The sequence below is a fragment of the Nestor notabilis genome, unplaced genomic scaffold (genome assembly GCF_000696875.1).
Source record: "Nestor notabilis isolate BGI_N333 unplaced genomic scaffold, ASM69687v1 scaffold23328, whole genome shotgun sequence".
NCBI classification, from domain to species: Eukaryota; Metazoa; Chordata; class Aves; order Psittaciformes; family Psittacidae; genus Nestor; species Nestor notabilis.
In genome coordinates this window covers 38819-44818 of record NW_009941792.1, presented here as the reverse complement: position 1 = coordinate 44818, position 6000 = coordinate 38819, and the positions used below count along the sequence as shown (strand labels likewise).

Sequence of the window (6000 nt, the reverse complement as noted above, 5' to 3'; positions counted from 1 at the left end):
CGGCTGAAAAGACAACGGATGGTTCAGAAGGATGGTTAACTGCTTAGCTCACCAAACTGATACAAGTCAAGTGAGTATTCAGTCAGCAACTAGCAGCTTCCTCTGGAAAAAGCCTTTTGGAGTAAGACACAAATGAAACTAGTTTAGTTACACAAGTATAAGGACCTGAAAAAAGACATTCATAAGGATCATTCAAAGAAGCAAGAGCTTAGAATTACATTTGTAAACTACTGTTTCACAAACGTAAGTCATCACAGAACGGATAAAGGCAAATTCAAAGAAAGCCCAAGAGATCCTTTTCAAGGAGCTCCCCAGAAAATTAACAATACACAATGCAAAAAGCTATAGTCAATTCATGATGTGGATGGTTACCCAGTGAAAAAAAACCTGGTATTTCTTTCACCCTTCCTGTTTGTCTGGGCACCCACACTGCATCTACTATGTAAACCCATACCGCCTGTCAGTTGTATCCACAGTCCCATGAACGCTGCCTCCTTTATCACCGAATCTGCACTTCCAGTACAGCAATTTGGTGCCCTCAAGGAAAACCATTTACACTTCCATCATGCCATGTTATATTAGATTTGTACTTTGCAAAGCATATTTGGCAAAAAGTCCTCAATTGAAATCTCTGAACATGAATGTTGGAAGTGGTAGGTCATAAAACAGAGGCCAGCTATTAAAAAAGACAAAAGATAAAAGAAACTATCTTCAAGAAACAGAATGTATTCCCCCACCATATTTTACTGGGAAAACACTTCATTTTTAAAACTATACAAAAGCAACAGACTGTAAGGGTACATGGAATGTGAGCGCATCTGCTTTATTAAGGTTATCAGCTCAAAGACCTTTTCAGCTCAAACTGAGATTAAAATAACAGGAAAGTAATAAATAAAACACACAGTGACACAAACCTGATAGACAAGGGGTAAGAGAGGCAAATCACAAAGGAGGAAAGGCTACAGTCAGTAATTTGCAGAGAGCCAACCTGGACTTCTTAAGTTAGAAGACAGGGACAAGTGGAACTGTGCAAAACTTTGTAACAAATCTTCTAACTATCTTGCCACACACCCTCCCTCGCTAGCCTGTGTGAGGAAGAGTAAGATGCTAACAAGTGAGATTGGCATGACTGAATCTGAACCAGGAACCAGATCAGAAACCCCTGTGTCTGTGGGGTCAGCAACTAGAGTGGATGCGAGGGGTCTCAGCATTAGCAGCTGTAGTGGCCATGGAGTAGGGAGAGCATGTTTCTGGGGTGCCCAGAAAAAGGTGAATTCAGGGCCAGCAACTGGTGTCAAACCTTGAGTGAAGGGGCTCCTACAGCTGGAGCAGGTGAGGGTCCCAGCATCAGCCACTGGAGCAGGATCACAGTCCATAGGGCCTGTGTGCCTAGAGGTCAGTGGGTGAAGCCAAGTGAGGATCTTGACTTGTCAGCTGCAGTGGGACTGTAGGTCACAGGACAACGTGCGTGGACATCAGCTCTGTGCGATGTGGGAATTTACATCGTCCCCAAGTGTGGTGGTGGGTGTGAAGGATCACAGTGTACACAATTTACTGGCAAACTGGACTAGGTGGCAAGTAGGAGGCCCAGGATCCAGGCATGGACTGAGGACCTGTGCCAATAATCAAGGAGTCTGCAAGTGTGGGGCTGCTCAAGATGAATCTGTGCATCTGTTTGCTAGCAAGAATGAAGCTGAACTAACCAGTGAGTAGCACCCAAGTATAATGAGTTAAGAAGCTCACAATCCAGGCATGAAAACAGATGGGCAGAGAGCCCACAGTGGTATTCAACACATGTGTGAACATGTGTGTATGCTTGTGGATCTAGAGAGCGCAGGGATGCGTGTTTCCACTAGTAAACTTCAGTCTTGATCAGCTACAGATGAAAAAAGGGACTTGGCAGTCTACACTTCATCTGAGTCCAGAGTTGAGGTGGAAGCCCTTATAAGAACAGGGTGTTAAGGGATGTTAAGTATTCTCTGCTCAAAGAACTTGAAACAGATCTACAATATAGGGTACACCAGGCATTAGTTTCTTACTATTCTAGCAAAGAACAAGTGAAAAATCTCATTATCACATCTTAAATCCTCTCCCCAAAAGAAAACTTTCACATGAGATTCATTTCCTTTAAAAGGGTCTTCTTAAAACCAACCTCTCTAGTAAGTACTAAAATCAGAGTCTGTTACATGATAGCATGGAACTAGGTCAGCATATCTTAGCTGACAGGCAGTAATATGCTTTGAGCCTTCCTAATGCCAGAAAAACCTCAGTTACCTTAAAATGCTTCAATTTAAGCTTGTAAAGTAGTAGGAGAATTCTAGAACCAAGAGAACTAGTAATGGGAAGGCAGCAATTGGAGAATCACAAAAGACTTTGTTTTCCTTCTAGCTCAATCAATGTTGAACTCTCTGCTTCAATGCACAGACTGATGAGTAAAATTACTCTTCTCAGAGTGGAGAAATACGCATTTGAACCTTTTCAGAAGGAACTGAATCCAGAACTCCCATCTCTTGGGTGAGTGTTCTTATTTCCAATTCCTCTTATTTCTATTTCTCTCTGTTACTCTATTGTATAAAAGGCTACAGGCACCTTGTTTGCTTTCTGCTCTACAGTGAAGCTGGCTGTCTTCACCCAAGCAGAACAGATGAAAGCAGCCTTTCATAAGGCACTTCACTGAAAGAGAGTGGCTCAAGAGAGAAGCAGATTATCAATCACCATACTTTTGTTTCCTATTGCTTGACATGCAGCATAAGTGTTGTCACCACCTCACCCTAGCATGAGTCCCAGTTAAAGGTACTTAACTGTCCCTCTGTAGTACACCAGTTTTTCAACTAGCAGGCTGCTGACAACTGAAAGTCTCAAAAGCTCAGATGTGTTAAAAAAAAAAAAAAAAAAAACAAAACCCAAAAAAACAAGTAATCAACCCAAGCCATTAACTACGTCAGAAAATAGTTTGCTTTAACCTTAGTATCTTCACTAGATTTCAAAAGTCCAATTAAGCTCAATAAGGGTGGTAACAATAAAGCATTAATACAGAGAAAGTGCTAGCAGCATCTATTATTCACGCTCTATGCCTTGCACCCTTGTCCACAATAGTTACTTTTGACAGCAAGCTAGAATGCCTAAGGATTCCTAGCTCTATGATATTTTATGTGGGAGCAACAGTTATTTTGGAAATAGGCCGTGTTTCCTTTCCGCTTTCCACCTAAGTGATAAAACAGTAAACTACTAAAATAGAATTTTGGGTTTTTTTCCTTGAAGGTAAACAAACCTCAGGCAGAGCAAAAGCCTAAAGGACTGAAGCAGGATGAGGTGCTTGTAACTTCTGAGGATTTAGAAAGTGTTAATTCAAATTACTTTTTCAGCATTACTGTACTGTGTGTGCCTCTCGTGGAAACGTGTCGAAGACTTACATAGTGCACATAAAATGCTCATGATAAGCAATAGCTTTCAAATAAAATGAACACAGTTAGAGATTTCAGTTCAACAAGAACTCTTGAAAGATGTGAAAGAAAAAGGAAATGAAAAGAAAAAAAATCAAGTTGTAAACTAAGGACTGATGTACAAACAAGTGCAGATCTCAGCCTTTGTCACCTCTTCAAATGTTCCACTCTTCCTTGAAGAATGAGAAGTGCCTTGGCCACTCGTGAAAATAGAGGGCAACTGCCTCATACATGCAATAAAGCGAAGGATGTTTAAACATTCCTTTTGAGGAGCTGATGCATTCTAACACTCTAAACATGACTGGAATTTTTCAAGGAGCGTAACAGCAGGCAAGAGGGTAACCAAAAAGCAAAGAAATTCCAAAACCTATATAATTTTAGCAGTTTTATATATGGATTTTTCAATCCAAATTACTCTTGCGCTTGCATGTAAGAACAAAGCATACAAACATCCTCCTTCCAAGAGCAATCTACAGCAGATGCACAGGAAAGTGTAAACTCCAGTCAGGTTTACTTTTCTTTTTCTCCTTTTTTATGTATTTATAGTTGTAGCAGTGAGTTCCAGTTAGACTACACCTGGATGAGAAGATACATGCTCGTTTGTCCTAAACACAGCACCTCCTGATTTCTCCAATGCCTCTTCCTTCAAGGATTTTGCTCAAAAAAAACACAGTCATTCCTCATACACCTTCTCAGATGCCCCTTGTGTTTCTACAGCATTCTGCCACATCACCCTTCGCTTGTCTCATACTCTACAAAGCTATTCCTCATATGGAATCCAGCTGATGTTTTATAGTCCCTCCTTACCACTCCACTCCTAGCATATACTTTGAAGATGGATCTACATACAGTGAAGATTTATACCAGAACAAGGATTCCCCTTTTGATCTTTTTATCCCTTTCCTGGCCATTTCTAATATTCACATTGGTTTTAGGCTGCTACTACAAGGCACCGAGATGGTATCTTGACAACACATTAGAAATGTCTTTTCTGCGTAATAGTCAATCCAAAGCCCATCCTTTAATACATTAAACACTGAAATTTTTGCCAACTGCATCCATTCGTATTAGTTGGAGCTGCAGTCCATTTGACTTGTAAATACGGAGTCTTTTGGAAAACTTAAATTGAATTTTCACCGAAATCTGAATTTTCAAATTTAACTTGAAATGGAACTGTAATGCTCAGTCCTTCAGTAAATCTGGCCCTCACTTCTGAAGTGTCAACTTTTCTGTCTTTGCTTTAAAATAGATGGTATCCCTGTGCTATGACCCTCCAATAGGGTTGCCTGTCTCTTGGAAACATTCTATCCTTATTTCAATCAAGCTTCATCACTTTATAGTATTTGAATTTTAAAGAGTGAAGCTAGATAAAAGTCAATTTTCAGAGTTTTATTACATCTGCAAGGATGTTGAATCTAAAAACACTGTAGCCACTGTTAGGGAGCAGGTCTTCAACATTAGTATATTACGTTAGTATTTTGAGCTGGTCAATACCAAGTGAACTTACTTCTCCTCTTCGGTTCCCATAAATAAATCACTTAAGACATGCAAAAATACACATATATGTTTAGTATGCAAGTGCTGTAGACATATGATTCATTACATAAATGTGAAAGCAAAAAAGTCTTACAGCATGACTATTTTCCTGCTCCTGCAAGCTCTCTCATTACGTTTAACAACTCAAGATTACAGTTACCACCCCAGCTGGCAGGTGTGATACAGCTCTACTGCTTTGAATTACTCCTCCTGGATAGGAATTTCAGACCATAGAGGCTTCTCAGTTACTTGTGTTCCTGTTCCCTTTTTATTGATTCAATTCACATCTGCTTTTTAAAATAACGTAACAAATACTTGTAAGCCAAAGCTACTTAACATGATGGCATGAGTACAAAATCACTGCCATTTGAGTGGCAGGAGGAAAGCACTTCAGATCTCAGTTCTAATGGACTTTTATGGTGTTGACACAGATACCTAAGCCTAGATACTCCAAACCGTGTGTAAAGCACTAGAGAGTTTACACTAGGTTGCTACTGCTGACAGGAAGAGCCTGTACTATACAGAACTGCTGAGGTTTTCAGGCAAAACAAAAGAATTAAAGGTAACCCAGCTCTGCTGCCCTCAATGTGCTATGGTGTATGGGATTCACCACATGTAGAAGCCTGAAAACAGATTTTGTACAAACACAAACTTAAAACTGAGACTTTCATTGGTCCTCAAACAAATATGACCGTGTCGGCAATGACATATTTTGCTCCTAATTGAGACTTTTAGATGTCCTGCCACCACAAACAGCACGTGAAGATTTCAGACCACTCATGCAAATTATGGCATAAATCAAACACACTTTATATTTAAGTAATTTGATCCACAGTTTGCCTGTGTAAAGCACAACTCTGTGTGAATCACATCATTCCTTTTCCATGTCCCCAGCATCACTGTGGTCTTTTTGGAAAAGAGCCTCTGACAATTCTTTGCTTGTATCTTTACTCCAATTTGTAAAAATATGTTTCATTCCAGAGTTTTAAAAACTAACAGGCAATGTATCATTTGCTACGCT

General features: G+C 39.9%; 1 protein-coding gene across 1 annotated transcript in view; it reads right to left on the bottom strand.

The window, feature by feature from the left end:
- The window catches only part of KPNA1 (karyopherin alpha 1 (importin alpha 5)), a 39775-nt gene that overhangs the window by 6009 nt on the left and 27766 nt on the right, over positions 1-6000 (bottom strand). The window lies entirely within an intron of this gene.